This window comes from Mauremys mutica, chromosome 5, assembly GCF_020497125.1.
Source record: "Mauremys mutica isolate MM-2020 ecotype Southern chromosome 5, ASM2049712v1, whole genome shotgun sequence".
NCBI classification, from domain to species: Eukaryota; Metazoa; Chordata; order Testudines; family Geoemydidae; genus Mauremys; species Mauremys mutica.
Window position 1 is genome coordinate 125,675,471 of NC_059076.1, and position 14,618 is coordinate 125,690,088.

The window sequence follows — 14,618 nt, forward strand, 5'->3', positions numbered from 1 at the left end:
GATAGTGTGGCATTGGTTGAAAATTCACTTCAGCATCTGAAGGTTGCAGTATTCTTTACACCCTGCTGATATTTTATTCTTTTATAAATTAGAACAAACTCCAATCTTAGCAAAAACCAAAACACACCACCACTTAAAATGTGCTGCAAATGTCCTGACTTCTAGACTCCCACAAAAATATTTCAGACTTACCAGCTGCACCTCATCACGTGCTAATTGGTGGGCATAAATAGAGGTACAGAAATTATACCTAAAATGTTTTTATCTGTCTGAAGCTTCTCCTGATTTGAGAGTGTCTATACATGGTGGTGAATGCCGGTAGAACTGGTAGAAACCTTTAATATGCACCCATTGTCCCTGTATTTCTCCTGACTACATAAACACACAAAAACATGTGCCCCATTTGTTTTGGATTTAACTATAATAGTTGATTTGAAGCAAACTTGCATGTTGTACCGTAGAGAAAGCAAGTGAGCAAGAGATCAGGTATCCATGTGCTGCAGTGGGTGGAGTACACATGTTTTTCATCCTGGTGACGTGGACACAGATTGAAGAAGTAGTCTTATCCTAGAATCCTGGCATGTATAAGGGCCACAGAAAATCCTCAGACCCAGATCCTGGTCAGCCCCACTGGCAAGCTCTGCTGGCACAAGATGGCCTGACACATAGCCATCCAAGGATCAGAGGAGTACAAAGGTGGTTTATTTGCATGTCTCTTCTGAATTGCGGCATGTGCTCCTTGGTCACAGCCAAGGATCTCAGTCTAAATATTGATCTTAAGTATTTATCTTGTTGTACTTTTTGTATTTATCCACATAGTTGTAGTTATCTACCAGTGATTGTATTGCTTAGTTGCCAAATACAGGAGGCTTCAGTGTTGTCCGGGTAAGAATCTTCTGTGTTCCGTGTCCTTTTGGGTTGTATTCCATGGGCTGCCTTTTTTTTTCCTGGGAGATTTTTGGGGGAGAAGAAAGCTTGCTCAGCAGTGTCACCACTTCTGTGGAGGAGAGTCATGTGCAAATGGATGAATCCTGTGCTGTGCTCTAAATCTGTCTAGTCAAGGGAGCCACCCTGATCACTTGCCATAGGGAGTTCCACAGCAGGGCATTCTTCCCCAAGAATGCCTTCTCCAGCTCTGATCCTTGGTATCATCAGCTGTATCATCAGCCTATCTGTTGATCATCATATTCTTGGACTAGTGTGGAAAGAGGTGGTGCCTTAGGTACTTAGGCCAAAACCCAATGAGAGCTTTGAAGAGGAGGACCAGAAACTTGAGCTATATCTGATAGTGAATAGAGACACAGGGTAGTGTGCAGAGCATTGGTCTGATCTGTTCTTGTCCATCTAGAAGTTGTTGCTGTGTTTTGGACTAGCTGCAACTTCTCTGTGGCTTCAGCAACGCTCAGCCCTAGATAGATGCATTAGGCCTGTCCCAAAGCAACAAAGGCATGACTCATTGTGATTAGGTCTTGAAGAGCAGGTCTTCTTGCCAGTCAGAAGCAGTGGAAGTAAGCCTTTTTGGCTACTGCTACAAGTTGGGCATCAAGATGTATGACTGAGTTGAGTGTGGGCACAGAATACAAGCTTCTCTGACAGTTGAGGGCTGAGCACCCTGAGCTAAAGGAGACCTTGTTGTTTCAAGTTTTGTCTCTTCCATTTCCCTAAGGCAAGTGGTAACACACTGTGGAGTAATCAGACCCAAGAACCTTTGGTTCCAGTTCTCCTTTGGATCAAGAGAACTTTAGCCCAGGAAATACAACATGTTCACCTAAAACCTTCATATTCAAGGACTGAAGTTTCCTGCAGGGCAGTTTCAAGCAAACAAACAAACTCCTGATAAATTAGGAATTAGAATTAGGGATTCCTTTCAAACATGCAAGGTCTTTACAGGCATTCTCTAATATTTCAAAACCAGAGGGTACAGCTTGCCTAAGTCAGGTCTTATGCCTGTGAACCACACCTTATGTCTCCTGTGGCCCGTCTTTCACAAAGGCCATATTTCTGATGCCACATGCACACAAAATAAAAAGAATCATCAAGGAATGGCCTTCTTGATATATACCTAATACGATAGAAACTCCATATGGACCTCTGCTTTCTAAACAGATTCTAACCTGGGCTACTCAGATTTTGAGTCTGCTATATCTAGCTATCTTCTGTCTTTCTTCAGGTTTTATATTAGTGCTTATTACTATAATATTTGAAAGCCTTCCACATAAAATTGATAGCAATAGCAAAGTCCCTTATGTACTTTCATGGAGCATCTGCCTTTTCTCACTTTTGGGAGTAAAAATTCTGGGATAGTTTCGGGAGGTTGGCTGGCTGACCTGTTTGTTGCAGATTTTTATATATAATACATATTGTGTTGAAGACAGAGCCAGTGTGAAGAGTGTCATTCTTGTTGTGAGACAGGCCTTTTCAAAGAGGGAGGTTTTTCAGCTTTTCCTAAAGCTGGTCAGACTCCAGACTTGGCCAATTTACTTGACCATCACTGTTCCAGGACTTTATTCCCAGGTATTTGCATGAGTTTTCCATTTTTAAACCCCGTCCTGTGTAAATCGCTCATAAAATCATTTAACAGAACTGTTCATGCTGAAAAAATAGGGTATTTCCTCAAATTCATACAGTGTATTGTATAATTTCCAGGTAAATCTGTATCAACCCTAACTTTGCTTCCCCAATTTAAGTGCACAGTACAATCAATTCCAATGCTTATTCTTGCTCAGGGGAAAAAAATTGTAAATCTGAATTACCCATATAACTATCCAGTTTGATTAATGACACTCTTAAATTGTAATTCATAAAACAAAATGCACCTTTACCCCGCAAACTGACAAGTTCAAAGTGATATGAATTAACGGCTCTGTTCTGACAGCTGCACATTCCCAAAATGTGCCGTCATAAGTATCTAGAAATGCAGTGGATCGTTGTTGGGAAAACATCTGGCAGGTCTGCACACCCGCTACGTCCTTTCCCCCTCATGATGGTGATAACTCAGCTCTCCACCTTTGTGCCCACATGCTTGCAAAGTCTGTATTCTGTTCTAGTCTGCTCTATTAAGGTTCTTACACTGCATCCACCACTGAGCACCTTCTAGTAGTGCTCTAAGCTACGTGACTATCTGTCAGGGTGTTTGTTCTCTCATCCGCTCCCCAGGAGGAGGAGCGTGTCGAGTAGGGTGTTTTGTTTGGGGAGGTGTTTTAAAATATATATAAATGTAAAACCACATGTATAAGCTGAAGAAGGTAGAATCCAAGGAATGTGCCTTGCATTTGGAGCTGAAGGTGGTGAGGTTTGTGATGGTCCTCAGCTTTTGTGAGAGGTCATCCTGTAGTCTCGGGCCGGCCCCTGAGAAAGTTCCGTCTCCTGCACAGATGAGCTTTACCCTTATTGTAGAAAGTTCCATTGTGCCAGAAGAGCAAAGTTTTCCACCACAGTCTTCATCTCAGAGCCTTAATCCATCTTTTAGATCCCCTGGGCCCAGACCATGGAGCACCTTGAAGATAACGACAGAGACCTTGAATTTACTCGATATTCTACGGGAAGCCAGTGTAGGGAGTAGAGGACAGGGCGGATGTGCTTGTGGTAGCCTGTGTTGCTGAGGAGATGTGCTGCAGTGTTCTGTACTAGTTGGAGTTTCCTAAGCATTGAATTTTCTTTCCCACGTGTATCACATTGCTGTAGCCCAGCTGAGAGGTGATGAAGAAGGCACATATAACCGAGGCTAGGTCATCATTTGCCAGGATGAGATGGAGTCTCCTAGCCAATGGGGAGATGATAGAAAGTGTTACTTGCAGATGCTGCTACATCCAAGCTCAGTGTCAGCAAGGAATCCCTGAGCTATGGACAGAACTGACCACCTGTTGATGTGCCTTGAACCAAAGAAGACCGCACAGTGGTTGCAAATTCTTCAAAATGTTTTTCTCTGCTCACCAGCATAACCTCTGTCTTGCTTGGAGTCAGCTTCAGCCAGATGTTCTTCATCCATGAGCTGATCTCATCCAAGCACATTTTGGTGTTAATGGTGTGTTTCTATGTGGTGAAGGATAAGTAGAGCTGTGTGTCATCTGCATATTACTGGCACTTGAGTCCTTGCTATCTGACCAGTTCACTAAGTCATTGCAAGTAGATATTGAATAGGACTGGCAAGAGAATTGATCCTTGCCAGACTCAACAAGTGACGGGTCTGGCGGTGGAAGTGCAGTTTCCCATCACTACTCCATTGGGTGCAACCAGGAAAGACTTAAACTATTTTAGCGTATTACCCTGGATCCCAAACTCCCTTTCTCAGGTGAAAAAGCAGTACATTATAGTTGTCAGTGTCACACGCTATAGATCTAAAGGGGTAAGAATGGATGTCTGCTCTCTATCCACTGTCAGCACATCATCCATCAGTGAGACTAAAGTTGGTTCTGTCCCATGTACTGGCTTGGTTCCAGATTGTGCTAAGTCTAGGATATTGGCGTCAACAGGATGAGCACCTAATTAGCCTTTGCTTAACATCTCTATGAACTTGCTCAGTAATGGGAGGTTTGACACTGGCCAGTAGTTGGCTAGAACCCATGTATCCAGAGTGGGTTTCTTCAGTGTTGATCAGTCTGTTGTGTGTGTAACCCTTCTGCCAGGAGGAGCCGGCAGCAACCAGGGCCGAGTTCAATATCTAGGGGTTCCTTTTCAACAATATGGCACAGAACCGGTTTGAGCCCCCACCCAGTAGCCTGGGAAAATTACACACCACCCCTGGGTGCCTCTGAGAGGCAATGCTTCCCCACTCGCAAGCACATAGTCTGAGTGTAGTAAATAAACTTTTAATAAAAGCAGGGAAGGCATCTAACATTAATTAGGGAAAATGCCACAAGCAGGATTCATCATCATAAAACTGTGAGCAGGAAACCACCCCAGAGTGCGTGGGGCAATGTCTTCTGCCTCAGGTTCTTAAGTTCTACAACCAAAAGCTCCTTTACTGTGCCCCCTTCTGCTCCCTCACCAGACCCCACTCACAGTGGTTGTCCTTGGTCAGTGAGGACCCAGGGTTCAGAAGTGCATCTGTGCGAGTTCACCCCGCACCCAGGGAAGAAGGCACCTTGCTGTCTCTGCTATCTGAGCACTTGCTCTGGCTGGCCACCCTGCCAGCTGCAGCGCCTCACTGCCTGGCAGCCCTGCCAGCCACTCGTTCCATTCACCGGTCACCTTCTGCCACCTGCCTCTCTGCTGTGACCTCTGCAGGTCAGTCTCTTGAGGTTGCACCCAGCTCTTAGTGATTTCCAGCTCTGAGGCTGGGCAGAGACACTGTCCCAACGCAAGTGACTGTCAGTTCTTTAGAGAACTTAAAATAACAAGTCTTCTCATGGAGCCTATTTAGCTCTATCTTTGAAGAGTGGGGAGGAACAGGTTAAACCAGACCAGGGACTCTTAGGGATCATCCACACCTCCTGGCTGAGATACTTCTCCCCACCCCTCTCACTATCTCACAGCCCCTGGCTTAATGAGTCTCTTTCAACTGAGCAATCGGGACAAGCTCGGCACAGTTCTGTTCCCCTTTAGTCATACAATAAAGATAACAACATCGATAACAACATTTCTTTACCCCTGCATTCAGTACTAAAATGATCTCTTGAGGTCCCTTCCAACCCTAATAATCTATGATTCTATGATTTGTAACCCAACACCAGCCAAAGTTGATCACTTGGAGCTACACAGCTCCTGTCTGCTGGATACCTACGCAGAGTTCCTGTAAATACAGTTTACTCCTGACGTCTCTCCCCCTCCCCAAGTAGCTGTCAGGGGAGAGTTCATTCAGACCCTGCTTACATCTATTTATAGAGGGGATGATATGATAAGACTACATAAACTGGCATGTCGCTGAACTGTGACTGCTAGCAGCAAATATCTCCAAGGGCCAGTGATGGGACGCTAGATGGGGAGGGATCTGAGTTACTTCAGAGAATTCTTTCTCAGGTGTCCAGCTGGTGGGTCTTGCCCCACATGCTCAGGGTCTAAGTGATCACCATATTTGGGATCGGGAAGGAATTTTCCCCTGGGTCAGATTGGCAGAGACGCTGGGAGTTTTTCACCTTCCTCTGCAGCATGGGGCACGGATCACTTGCAGGTTTGGGATTCTCTGTAACTTGACGTTTTAAATCATGATTTCAGGACTTCAGTAACTCAGCCAGAGGTTAGTGGTTTATTACAGGAGTGGATGGGTGAGGTTCTGTGGCCTGCAATGGGCAGGTCAGACTAGATCAGTGGCTCTCAACCTTTCCAAACTATTGTACACCTTTCAGGAGTCTGATTTGTCTCATGTACCCCAAGTTTTACCTCACTTAAAAACTGTGCTTACAAAATTAGACATAAAAATACAAAAGTGTCACACCACACTGTTACTGAAAAAAATTGCTTACTCATTTTTACCATATAATTATAAAATACATCAACTGGAATATAAATATTATATTTAAATTTCAGTGTGTTGTATAAACAAATCATTATCTGTATGAAATTTAAAAAGGGCTCTAGAGGTGATCCCGGCAATTATAGACCGGTAAGTCTAACGTCAGTACCGGGCAAATGAGTTGAAACAATAGTAAAGAATAAAATTGTCAGACACCTAGAAGAACATAAATTGTTGGGCAAAAGTCAACATGGTTTCTGTAAAGGGAAATCGTGTCTTACGATCTATTCGAGTTCTTTGAAGGGTTCAACAAACATGTGGACAAGAGGGTTCCAGTGGACATAGTGCACTTAGATTTCCAGAAAGCCTTTGACGTGGTCCCTCACCAAAGGCTCTTACGTAAATTATCATGGGATAAAAGGGAAGGTCCTTTCATGGATTGAGAACTGGTTAAAAGACAGGGAACAAAGGTTAAGAATAAATGGTAAATTCTCAGAATGGAGAGGGGTAACTAGTGGTGTTCCCCAAGGGTCAGTCCTAGGACCAATCCTATTCAATTTATTCATAAATGATCTGGAGAAAGGGGTAAACAGTGAGGTGGCAAAGTTTGCAGATGAGACTAAACTGCTCAAGATAGTTAAGACCAAAGCAGACTGTGAAGAACTTCAAAAAGATCTCACAAAACTAAGTGATTGGGCAACAAAATGGCAAATGAAATTTAATGTGGATAAATGTAAAGTAATGCACATTGGAAAAAATAACCCCAACTATACATAAAATATGATGGGGGCTAATTTAGCTACAACTAATCAGAAAAAAGATCTTGGAGTCATCGTGGCTAGTGCTCTGAAGACCTCCATGCAGTGGGCAGAGGCGGTCAAAAAAAGCAAACAGGATGTTAAAAAGGGGATAGAGAATAAGACAGAGAATATATTATTGCCCTTATATAAATCCATGATACGCCTGCATCTTGAATACTGTGTACAGATGTGGTCTCCTCATCTCAAAAAAGATGTACTGGCACTAGAAAAGGTTCAGAGAAGGGCAACTAAAATGATTAGGGGTTTGGAAAGGGTCCTATATGAGGAGAGATTAAAGAGGCTAGGACTCTTCAGCTTGGAAAAGAGGAGACTAAGGGGGGATATGATAGAGGTATATAAAATCATGAGTGATGTGGAGAAAGTGGATAAGGAAAAGTTATTTACTTATTCCCATAATACAAGAACTAGGGGCCACCAAAAATAAAAGGCAGTTCTTCTCACAGCACACAGTCAACTTGTGGAACTCCTTGCCTGAGGAGGTTGTGAAGGCTAGGACTATAACAGCGTTTAAAAGAGAACTGGATAAATTCATGGAGGTTAAGTCCATTAATGGTTATTAGCCAGGATGGGTAAGGAATGGTGTCCCTAGTCTCTGTTTGTCCGAGGGTGGTGATGGACAGCAGGAGAGAGATCACTTGATCATTACCTGTTACGTTCACTCCCTCTGGGGCACCTGGCACTGGCCACTGTCAGTAGACAGGATACTGGGCTAGATGGACCTTTGGTCTGACCCGGTACGGCCGTTCTTATGATATGCAGCCTGTGGTAAAACTAGACAAATATCTAGATGAGTTGATGTGCCCCCTGGAAGACCTCTGAGCAGGGCCGCCCAGAGTCGGGGGCAAGTGGGGCAATTTGCCCCGGGCCGCACAGGGGCCCCCACGAGAATGTCGGAGGCTCCCCCCCACCTCCACTTTCCCCCATCCCCTGGCGCCTCAGCACGCCGTGTCCAGGAGCGGCCCTGGACAGAGCTAAAGTGGCGTGGCTCGGGTGGGGCCTAAGCTCCTCCCACTTGCAGCTGCATGGTAAAGGGGCGGGGCCTGAGCACCTCCTGCTCGGAGCCGCATGGTAAGGGGGTGGGGCTGCGAGCTCAGGTCCTGACGGAGCTGGGCCACTGCAGCGCTGTCCAGGGGCCAGGGCAGCTTCTGGATGCAGCGCGCGCTGAGGCTCTGGGAGAGGGAGGAGGTGGGAGTAAGTAGCATGGTAACCCACCCTCCTGACCCCCACCCCCCACAGCCCTGACCTACAGCTCTGAGCCCAGCCCCTCTGAGCCGGACACGCTCCTGACCCCTACCCCAGCCTTGACCCCCAGCTCTGAGCCCAGCCCCTCTGAGCCGGACGCCCTCCTGACCCCCCCTACAGCCCTGACCCCCCAGCTCTGAGCCCAGCCCCTCTGAGCTGGACGCCCTCCTGACTCCCCCCTACAGCCCTGACCCCCAGCTCTGAGCCCAGCCCCTGTGAAGCGGGCACCCCCCTGACCCAGAGCCCAGCTCCCCACCCAGCCCTGGACAACAGCAGCGCCATCCCCAGGCAGTGACAGCCAATTGGCACCAACCATCACCATCACCCAGCAACAGCCCATTATGTAATTGCAAATGTAGACATACCATTAACGCATTTAATGTTTTTAACGTTTTATACTCCAATATAACGCAACTTGATATAACATGAATTCGGATATAACATGGTAAAGGAGTGCTCCTTGGGGGGGGAGAGGGGGGGCTGCGCACTCCAGTGGATCAAAGCAAGTTTGATATAACGCAGTTTCACCTATAATGGGGTAAGATTTTTTGGCTCCCCAGGACAGCGTTATATTGGGGTAGAGATGTATTTTCAAATTATTAAAAATTAATTTTTGAATGTATTTCACTGGTTATTTTTTACATTTTCAAATACATACTACAGTATTGCAACTTATTTTTATGGAAGGGGCCCCCAAAATTGCTTTGCCCCCAGGCCCCCTGAATCCTCTGGGCGGCCCTACCTCTGAGTCCCCCAGGGCTACGTGTAACCCTGGTTGAGAACTGGACTAGATGATTATGATGGCCCTCTCTTACCTTAGGATCTATGAGGCTATGAAGAAGGAAGGGAAGAGTCTGTCCCTGAATAAGGTGTTGGCTATTTCAGACGTGACTCTCTTCCACAAGCCAGAAGGGTCATGGGTTGGATTCACAGGTCGTGGGTCGAGACCCCTTTAGGGTGTCAACAACTTACATAAGAACGGTCATACTGGGTCAAACCAAAGGTCCATCTAGCCCAGTATCCTGTCTTCCAACAGTGGCCAATGCCAGGTGCTTCAGATGGAATGAACAGAACAGGTAATCATCAAGTGATTCATCCCCTGTTGCCCATTCCCAGCTTCTGGCAAACAGAGGCTAGGGACACCCTCCCTGCCCACCCTGGCTAATAGCCATTGATGGACCTAGCCTCCATGAATGTATCTAGTTCTTTTTTTAAGCTGTTATAGTCTTGGCCTTCATAACATCCTCTGGCAGAGTGCCACAGGTTGACTGTGCGTTGTGTGAAGAAATACTTCCTTTTGTTGGTTTTAAATCTGTTGCCTAGTAATACATGTAATATTTTTGTTATTTCTGTCCCTCTGTTTCTCTCTCTACTTTGCATTGCTACCCAATGGGAGCAAAACGGTTAAAAAGCTGCTCTTAAGGTTCAGCAGGAGGCATGTGGTATTGTCAAGTAGTTGGTGGCAGGGCCGCCCAGAGCGGGGGGGGGGCAAGAGGGGCAATTTGCCCCGGGCCCGGGCCCCACAGGGGCCCCCACAAGAGTTTTTCAGGGCCCCTGGAGCGGGGTCCTTCACTCGCTCCGGGGGGGGCCGGAAAACTCTTGCGGGGCCGGGCCCAGGAGCTTCTTCTGCTCCCGGTCTTCGCTGGTGGGGGGGTCCTTCCGCTCCGGGGCGGAAGGACCCCCCCACTGGTGAATTACCGCCGAAGTGGGACCCGCCGCCGAAGTTCAGCTCGGTCTTAGGCGGTAATTCGGCGGCGGGGGGCCCTTCCGTTCCGGGACCCGCCGCTGAAGTGCCCTGAAGACCCGCGGTGGGCCCCCCCCGCCGAATTACCTCCGAAGACCGGGCTGCACTTTGACGGGAAGGGGGGGCCCCGCCACGGGTCTTTGGGGCACTTCGGCGGCGGGTCACGGAACGGAAGGGCCCCCTGCTGCCGAAGACCCCAGGCTCCCGGAATCCTCTGGGCGGCCCTGGTTGGTGGAATGAATGAGCTGGAAAAAGATTGGCTGAAACCCAGGCATATCAATGGAGGATCCACCAAGACAATCTCAGACACAAAGACCAAACAGCTGACAAGTATCCATGGGAATCTCCAGCAGGTGGAAGATGTTCTCTCAGCAGGGATTGATTGGAGAGGGGGGTGGCTGGTGGAAGAGACTCAGCAGCTCTCTCCTCGAACTAAGGAAAAAGGGACATAGCCAGGGATAGCCATGATGTCTTCAATGACAGCATGGCTCAAGGGAGCCCTGGCCTGGAGCTGGCCAAGCTGAACTGTCTTAATTTTTGCCTCTCTTAGCTTAGCAAAGGACTTTCAGAATCTGTCCGCCAGGTGACTAATAAATTGTGACCTTGTTTTGGAAAGGCTGCCTGGAGTCACTGCGATCATTGTGTCCTTCTCGGCCTTGTGGCTAAGAGGGGTGAAAACGTTCTCTTGCCTGGTTCTTCTGAGTGATGGTCCCTATTGTATGCCACTACACTAGACCCACTAAATCGATCCCCAATGGACTGATCACCGCAGCGTCGATCCCTGGTAAGTGTAGACCTACCCTTAGATAGTATGTTCATTGGTGCAGAGAGTGACACTTACATGCCACATATATCGTATGTCATGGCATTTCCTCAACTATGATGATTGACCTTTTTATAGCCAGGGAAACTGAGTCCACGTAATGGTCACAGCAAGTGTCAGTGGTCGAATGCACTACAGTGGTGATAATGCACAGCAAAGAACACCCTCTGAGAAGAATATTTCTTGGTGAGGCCCTGCTGCCAACAAACTCTCCCCAGCTTTGCTTTCTTAGGGGAACTTTATTCCCAGCATGTCTTTTGGGAGCTGGCACTGCTGGAGCTCTAAAATAGCATTTTTTACAGCTGGCTGCTGCCGGCTGTAGCTTTCTGTGTTCCCACTGATTAAACCCTGGCGTGGTGCTTCCTGTTTTCCCTTTGGTAGCATTTTGGCATTAGCACCTTCTCACGTGGCACCAGCGCTGAGTTCAGAAGGTCTTGCCTCCTTCTCCTTTGCTCATGATGCTGGCACCATGCCACACTCTTCCACTTACAGGAGTTACGTACTAAGCAAGGCCAGCCTAGACTACCATGCCCACATGTGAGTGTACAGTCTTAGAGGTGGACTCTTTCAAGAACTTCACCTAGCACTGGGCAGGGAAAGGAGGGTGAGATAATATCTTTTATTAGCCCAACTTATGTTAGTGAGAGAGGAGAGCTTCTGAGCTACACAGAACTCCTCTTCAGCTGTGGGAAAGGTAGTCCGCGTGTCACAGCTAAATACAAGATCGACCAGCTAGTTTAGTATAAGTATTCTACGGGACCATTCAAGGTGATGTGCCCTGTTAACAGCCCTGTAGCCATAGGACAAAAAGAGGCGGCTAGTGGGTTACAGGATTATTGTAAGAAACCATAAATCCAGTGCTGACCATAATTTTTGAATGTCTAGGAAAGTTTTTAATTTAAACTCCCAGGCTTGAAATTGTGCAGGTTTCCTTTGGGGAGGAGAACTGATAGATCAGATCCAGCAATCGCTTTGTGAAAAGTGTTCACCCACCGGTGACAGGGTGTGTTTTGTTTTATCATTTTCCTGTGTGAGTTCATTCGAGTGTAGTGAGAGTCTGGTTTTCCCCACAGTTATTGGGGCATTTAGAACCAAAATGCCAACATTTCTCAGTATACTAGTTGCCTTTACCCCTGCAGGCCTGCAGCCTCCAGTTCGTCAAATCCAACTTGCTTTTCACATAGCAGCAAATCTTAAAAGACTGTAAGGTTCTTTGAAAACAGTAACCACCTCAAGGCCTCATTAGCATAGTTATCTTCATACAAAATGTATGTTCTGTTAATATGCCAGGGGGAGTAGGATCTAAAGATGGAAGGTGAATAGTATTTAGGTTGAAAATCACTAGTATTAGTATAAGAGGTGGCTGCCCAGTTTCAGAGAGCTCAGGGGTACATCAAATAATATAAGTAATCATGGCCAATACGTGCTGGCAATGTTCCTTGATTGTCTGAAGAACATAAGCATTTTGAAAGTAAAACAAAGAGAAATATTGATCCTCGACTAAGAATTGGCAATAATGTAGGGCAATTAACAGTAAAATATTAAAACCCAACTCCACAAAGTTAATACTGCTGCTAATGAAAGGTAAGTAAAGGAAGACTGACATCATGAAACCCAAGAGGGCAAGCACATATCACAACATTTCCCTACTCAGGTGAAGTTTGGCCAGAGGGCTGAGTCTCCATGAGTTTTTCCCATGCTTTCTGTCAGTGTCTACAGGAATTTTTGTGTCGGTAAAGGTAGGCTTACTGCCAGCCCGCTTGCAGAAGGGGTATTTATTTTACAGACAGTAGTTACCTAAGGAATGCTCACTACCAGATGAACTTTTGTAGATAGTTGGGTTACACACACTTTTAAACATTCCTTTTTGCTTCATTTTGGTGGAGGGGAGAAATCAAGGGAACTTATTTCTGCTGGTGTTAGGTTGACAGCCTGCACGAAGCAGTCATCTCGCAAGCAGAGGCAGCAGCACAGAATCTTCCATAGCTAAGCAATGTGGGTTAACCCTGACATGGGGGGAGCATCTTGGACAGACGAATCTGTTGCATGAAGTGTAAAATAAAGTCTTGGCTACAGCACAGTAAGTGTATAGACAAACCACCGGTGTAAAAACCAATGTACGTGAGAAGAGGATCAGGAACCACATGGGTTTCGTTTCAGCCTCTCTGCAATGGCTGTTCAATAACGAGTGCCAGCTGTCATCATGCAGCACTGGTGTAGCTAGGTTATAAGAGACACAAGATGCGTGAGGTGATATCTTTTATTGGACCAACTTCTGTCAGTGAGAGTGACAAACTTTGGAGCTTACACAGAGCTCTTCTTCTGGGCTGAGAAATTAAGGGCTTGTCTACACTGGCAATTTACAGCACTGCAACTTTCTCTCGGGTGTGGAAAAACACAGCCCCATCCAAGTTCTGCCAGTTTCAGCGCTGTAACATGCCAGTGTAGATAGTGCACCAGCGCTGGGAGCTAGTCTCCTTGTAGAGGTGGTTTTTTTTTAGAGCCAAGCGCTGCACCGCAACCACACAAGCCACATTAAAGCGCTGCAGAAGCAGCACTTTAACGGTGCCCGTGAAGACGTGCTCCAACTCAGAGTATCACTGCTAAGTAAAAGATTTGAACAGATTCTTTAGCCTGTAAGTAGTTAACACATATTTCAAGGGACCAGTCAAGGGGAAGTGGCCTGTTAACACCCCTCCAGTCAGAGGGAGGAGAGGAAGGTGGAGGGAGCAATGGTTGTGATCATGGTTCTTTGTGATATCGACAGCTGTCCTCTGGGAGATGGATTCAGAACCCCTTCCTCCATTTCAAACTGGCCAGCAGGCAGCCAGCAGCTGGTAGCAGCTTCTAGTCACTAGTAACCTGGGTAGGATTCAAAGTGGCAGCCATCACTTGGGCAATGACATAACATGCCAAGGAGCTCATGCCATCTCCACGCTGGCAGATGTTCAAGGCAAAATTTGACAGAGAAAGAAACAAGGATTTTGCAGAAATCTGTAACGATTCAGGGATGGACTTCAAGATGCTATCAGGGATTCTTTTCAACCCTAACATCTAAGGCTAAAGATGTAGCCTAGAATAGCAGACGTTAGCACAACATGTCCTGACAAAGAGCTGAAATGTTTCAGGACACCCAGTTAGAGACTCAAGGCTAATTAACACACATGGCTACACAGTCATCAAGCATGTATAGTCTTGGTACCCTTTAGGCAAAGGTAGAAACACCTGTAGGTTTGAGCTCTTTGTTACAGCTCCCATAAGCAGAGAAAAGGAAGCCCTGAGTCTTCATGTTCTGCTGAAGACATTTACTAATTCACTCACCACAGACAGTATGCTCAGCAAATGACTTGGGTTCAAAACAAAAAGCTTTGTTTATATGTGACTGCAGCTATGCCTGAGAATACACAGGAGAGGAAGCAGGAATATAAAAATTAAGGATCAATTCTAATACCCTTAGTTGTAGTGCCTCACTCGTCCCACTGGAGTCAGCTGGGCCACTGTCAGTTAAGGCTTTGTTTACACTACCACTTGTGTCAGTCAAGCGGTGTGAAGAAACACCCCCGACCAACATAACTTTCACTGACAAAAGTGTCGGTG